We start from the raw sequence: 6,567 nt of genomic DNA, 5'->3' as shown, positions 1-6,567 counted from the left end.
AGCGGTGCATTGTGGGATACGAACTACACATGCGCGATTACTAAACCAATCTAAAAAATTAAAACAAATCACTTCTTTTTTTTTTAAACTAAATCATGACTGACGTGTAATTGTCTCCGTTAAGTCATTCACTCAACCCTGCTACCGCTAGTTAAAGTTAAAAGTGAACCAGGTGTTACAGGCATCGCCTCAGACAGCTACAAGGTGGGCGTGTTTAATGAGCGAGCAAAATCGCGATTGGCTAGGTTTATGACGTCACTTGAAGAAACAGTCGCTTCCAGCCGAACGTTTGGTAGGAGTTAAGGGAATAAGCGGTAGAAATGGATGGATGGATGATGGGAACAATTAAGAGTACAAAAGCCCTTAAATTGATATCTTTGTTGAGAACATTTTAAGTGATTTAGGTAGCCCTTTTAGTCTTTTATTTTTCATATTTTTTTATTATGATTTATTATTAAATACTGATTTTTTTGATTGATTGAAACTTTTATTAGTAGATTGCACAGTGCAGTACATATTCCGTACAATCGACCACTAAATGGTAACACCCGAATAAGTTTTTCAACTTGTTTAAGTCGGGGTCCACTTAATGATACAAATATATACTATCATCATAATACAGTCATCACACAAGATAATCATCAGAGTGTGTACATTGAATTGTTTACATTATTTACAATCGGGGGTGTGGGATGTGGGGGAGGGGTTAGGTTTGGTTGATATCAACCCTTCAGTCATCAACAATTGGATCATCAGAGAAATGGACATTGGAACCAGTGACGTGCAGTGAGGTTGATGGCTGGTGAGGCACTGACTTCATCAACGGTCAGATTTACAAACATATGAACCCTAAAGAGTATCTTATTCACCATTTGATTGGCAGCAGTTAACGGGTTATGTTTAAAAGCTCATACCAGCATTCTTCCCTGCTTGGCACTCAGCATCAAGGGTTGGAATTGGGGGTTAAATCACCAAAAATTATTCCCGGGCGCGGCGCCGCTGCTGCCCACTGCTCCGCTCATATCCCAGGGGGTGAACAAGGGGATGGGTCAAATGCAGAGGACAAATTTGACCACACCTAGTGTGTGTGTGACAATCATTGGTACTTTAACTTAACTTTAACTTTACACATACAGGTAAAAGCCAGTAAATTAGAATATTTTGAAAAACTTGATTTATTTCAGTAATTGCATTCAAAAGGTGTAACTTGTACATTATATTTATTCATTGCACACAGACTGATGCATTCAAATGTTTATTTCATTTAATTTTGATGATTTGAAGTGGCAACAAATGAAAATCCAAAATTCCGTGTGTCACAAAATTAGAATATTACTTAAGGCTAATACAAAAAAGGGATTTTCAGAAATGTTGGCCAACTGAAAAGTATGAAAATGAAAAATATGAGCATGTACAATACTCAATACTTGGTTGGAGCTCCTTTTGCCTCAATTACTGCGTTAATGCGGCGTGGCATGGAGTCGATGACTTTCTGGCACTGCTCAGGTGTTATGAGAGCCCAGGTTGCTCTGATAGTGGCCTTCAACTCTTCTGCGTTTTTGGGTCTGGCATTCTGCATCTTCCTTTTCACAATACCCCACAGATTTTCTATGGGGCTAAGGTCAGGGGAGTTGGCGGGCCAATTTAGAACAGAAATACCATGGTCCGTAAACCAGGCACGGGTAGATTTTGCGCTGTGTGCAGGCGCCAAGTCCTGTTGGAACTTGAAATCTCCATCTCCATAGAGCAGGTCAGCAGCAGGAAGCATGAAGTGCTCTAAAACTTGCTGGTAGACGGCTGCGTTGACCCTGGATCTCAGGAAACAGAGTGGACCGACACCAGCAGATGACATGGCACCCCAAACCATCACTGATGGTGGAAACTTTACACTAGACTTCAGGCAACGTGGATCCTGTGCCTCTCCTGTCTTCCTCCAGACTCTGGGACCTCGATTTCCAAAGGAAATGCAAAATTTGCATGGTTGGGTGCACGTCACTGATTGGAACAGTGTAGGACTGACTTGGTAGGATATGTACAGCAAGTAGTGGACATAGAGAGAGAGAGATCAGAAAGCATAAGAATAAGTATCTACATTTGATTATTTACATTTGATTATTTACAATCCGGGGAGGTAGGATGTGGAAGGGAGGGTGTTAGTTTAGGGTAACTAATGTAAACCCTATCTGTATTTGCTTTTGTTTTCTTTCCTTGACATGTTTCGCTGATGTTGAAAGTGCCTTGACTTGTGTGTGCATTATGAATTTATGTTTGTTGTTCAATAAAAATTTAAAAAAGAGTGAAAAAAAATGTAAAGATAGGAACAGGTCCAGTGTTCTTAAAAATGTTTTACTTTGTAAAAAGGCGCAATCCAATAGTGAGCAACAGAAGTAATGGACCTATTTCAATGAAAATTTCAGAAAATGTCCGCAATAAGTCCTAGATCTTGTTGTCGATTTTCATAACAGAAACTATAAGCTTAGTTGTTGTTGAGTTGGAAGGCCAAGTGCTTTATGCAACACGGGTGACCACATTACAGCATCTTTGGTGATATTTGTTAGCATCAAGAAAATATCCTTAGTGGTATTAATAAACTAGATGAATAAATCTCGTAGGCTCAACAGCATATACTCAATCTTGATATTGCTAGGAAAGATTTGTGCTGAACAACAGGGACATAAACAGCTAACTATAGAGACACAATTTGAACTTCACAGCATAAAAACAACTGCAGACATGAATAGTCAAAGAGACTATTACTTGTAGCAGGAAATCAACTGCAAACAGACATCCTTTTCCTTAAAGCGTCACGATCACAGTAGCATGGCACTCGTTATGTCAATAAAATATGTTTCTTAGCGATGCACCAATAAGTCCAACTTTGTCTTTCATGGATTAATGCTTAATTTGTGGACCCCTCAGATGTAAATACATAATGTGCCTCCAATCTTTTCTTCCTTAAATACCTTAAGTGTCAAGTGAAGTGACGTAGCAGTATCCTATTGGTGAGGACACATTGTTTAAATCTTTTTTTTTTAAATATATATTTCTTAAGAGTGTAAAAATCCACTCCATCTTATATAAAATATTGTTTTATGATCACTTTTATATTTACCTCTAAACCTTTCAAAAATGCCTAAATCTGCACTGATGCAGGTAAATAAAGAGTAGCCTAATGGGGCTTAGACCATCGCCTGAAATCCGGAAATGCCCAGATGTGCCTCTAGGTCACATGATTGCAACCCACCTATATAGGGCTTTCTAAATACTGCCTACTAGGGTTCTACGGTATACCGGTACTGGTATAGTATCGCGGTACTAATGAATAAAAAACTGCTGTCTGTGTGTATGTGGGAGGGGGCGTGTATGTGTTTACTAACAAGACATGGCGAAGCCGAGTTTCTTAACATGGAGATATTCTCACTACTTTTCTTTTGTTGACCACAAAGAAAATAACATTTTAGTTAAATGTAAGTTGTTTCTTGGATCAAAGACCCTATCCTAGCAATTCAAATCTGTTGAAACAGCTACAAAAACAACATGCTTCGACGAAGCTAGTAAAGAGAGACACACTTCACCTCCTAAGCAACAACGGCTGGATTTTAACGAGGCACTGTGTACTGAAGGTACACACACTCTTTCAATTGTCTTATATACTGTTGCTTTCATTCTAGACTTCTAGAGTGTTTGATTATCACATCACTCTAAATGTATAGACTATAAAGTTCACAAACATAAAGAGGGATGCTAGTGGGCCAGGCCAATCTTTCCTTATCTCTAAACTAAAACTGGGGAAATCTGTAGAGTGTTCTGGGCTTCAGACATGATTTTATTTCAGAATTCCTTGAGAGAAAAAAACACCTGGTTAGGCTTTGTGTATGTAGTGTGTGCCTTCCTTGCTTTACAGCTATGTTGTTATTATGCGGTTTGTTACTTATGTATGTTATGTTGCAGCTATTTAAAATAGTGTTGTCAATTTGTTCTGGCCTGAAACAAATTGGCCCTTTGAAACATATCTTTGTCTTTGTGTGTTGTATGTAGACCACATTGTTTAGCAGAGTTCAGTGATGCAAATGCATGTCAAGTTGATCAACAGATTGTATTATTTTCCAGTGCAATAACGGTACTGAAATGAAGGCTAAAAGGGCATTACAGGGGGCCTTAAAAAAAAAATATATAAGTAACTAAATAGTTACTTTTCACAGTAACGCATTACTTTTTGGTGTAAGTAACTGAGTTAGTAACTGAGTTACTTTTGAAATAAAGTAACTAGTAACTGGTTTTCAGTAACTAACCCAACACTGCCAATGAATGATCCTCTAACTACTTGGTATCGTATCGATACCTAAATTTGTGGTATCATGCAAAACTAATGTAAAGTATCAAACAACAGTTAAAAGAGAAAATAAGCAGATATTAACAGTAAATGAACAAGTAGGTTAATAATCCATTTTTACAGCTTGTCCCTCATAATTTTGGACAAAATAATAGAATGGAAAATGACACAATATGTTACTGCATACGTCAGCAGACAAAATTAGGAGCCTTTGTTTGCTTACTTACTACTAAAAGAAAAGTTGTCTTGTATGTTCACTATTTTATTTAGGGACAAAATTGTTCTTCAATTGCAATAAGAAACATATGTTGAATGTACTGTAAGATTTCTTGTTAAAATAAAGCCAATAATGTCATTTTTTGTGGTCACCTTTATTTAGAAAAGTACCGAAATACATTTTGGTACCGGTACCAGTACCAAAATATTGGCAACCCTATTGCCTACCCATTGATGCACCTATTAAGAGAGGGCGAGGGTTAGGGCTAACTCTAACCCCCTGCACGCCCCCAAGTGTCCGACCATGCCATGGTTGACAGCCATCACGGCAGTCTTATGCCCTTGAACTTTTATTCATGTTGCTAGAAGTAATCTATAACTGCCTATTAAATAATAGTGAACACAATTGCTTCTAATGGAAGCCATACCAGATCCCTGTAGTAATCCAGAAGGACTTAACCTGTATAGTCACTTTCTGTAACCCTAAATATAGATGATACAGAGTTGAGTTTACGTATTTTATTTTTCAGTATTAAATGGTTCAAGTCAGTCAAAAATTGTTTACAGTTTATGTAAGATTTTTATTATTTTTTTCCAGGCAAATTGATGCATTTTAAATTGTTCCTGTTACAGTCTAAAAAAACAATGTTAATAGTTATTCTTTGTTGTAAGTTTTTTTCTTTTAATTTTAAAAAGGATATAATGTTATGCTGAGGTGTACTTATAAATAACAAGTACTATTTATAGTCTCTGTGAGGGGCGCAAAATGTTTTCTTCTTCCTGGGGGGGCGTAACAGAAAATAACAGAAAAGTAACAGTAGCAGAAAATGCCCAAAACCAATAAAATAGGAAAAATGTGTTCACATTTTATCATAGACCATCAGTTTAATGTCTGTCTGACCATCTGAAGCAGGGTTGTCCAAACGACCACACGCCAGCCTCTCTAATGTGGCCCGCGCGACGTCATGACTTCAACAAAACATTGCACCACGGAATGCTTTAAAATAATACCAAGCAGTCTCAGAATAAGGTGCATCTTCTGTCATCTAGTGGACAGCGAGAGAAAATCAGATCACTGACCCTTGTATGTACTATAGGATAGTAGCACAACATTCACTTATATGACACAGTCCAAACAACCTTCCCTAGTCATGGTGCAAAAAAAAAAATGCAACTAACAAAGGTCAACACACATGGTCACACATAACACAACCTGCTTACTGAACATTGTGGATATTATGAAAACCGTCAACACCTTTCAAAAAAATTCAAAATTACACATTTAAATCCATTAGAGTGCATGATGGGAAATATGAAAAACACTCTCTCCACACTTGTCCTGGTAGGAGGTAGGAGTCAAACTTTAACATACTCTTAATATCCAATTATATTGATTCTATACATCATATTAATATAATATGTACACACACACTTATAGTTACTTACTTTACACACAGCCGGCTTGCAGCCCCCGGCCACATTTTTTTTTACCCCGATGCGACCCCCAAGTCAAAAAGTTTGGACGTCGCTGATCTAAGATGTAATGACAGTTTAACTGGTGATAGCACCGATAATGGGGGTAGCGGGGGGTGTATATTGTAGCGTCCCGGAAGAGTTAGTGCTGCAAGGGGTTCTGGGTATTTGTTCTGTTGTGTTTATGTAGTGCGGATGTTCTCCTGAAATGTGTTTGTCATTCTTGTTTGGTGTGGGTTCACAGTGTGGCGCATATTTGTAACAGTGTTAAAGTTGTTTATACGGCCACCCTCAGTGTGACCTGTATGACTGTTGACCAAATATGCTTGCATTCACTTGTGTGTGTGAAAAGCTGTAGATTTTATGTGACTGGGCCGGCACGCAAAGGCAGTGCCTTTAAAGGTTTATTGGCGCTCTGTACTTCTCCCTACATCCGTGTCCACAGCTGCGTTTTAAAAAGTCATAAATTTTACTTTTTGAAACCGATACCGATAATTTTGAAACCGATACCAATCATTTCCGATATTACATTTTAAAGCATTTAT

The sequence above is a fragment of the Nerophis lumbriciformis genome, linkage group LG08 (assembly GCF_033978685.3).
Source record: "Nerophis lumbriciformis linkage group LG08, RoL_Nlum_v2.1, whole genome shotgun sequence".
NCBI classification, from domain to species: Eukaryota; Metazoa; Chordata; class Actinopteri; order Syngnathiformes; family Syngnathidae; genus Nerophis; species Nerophis lumbriciformis.
The sequence above is the reverse complement of the archived record's forward strand: the minus strand, read 5'-3'. Positions refer to the sequence as shown.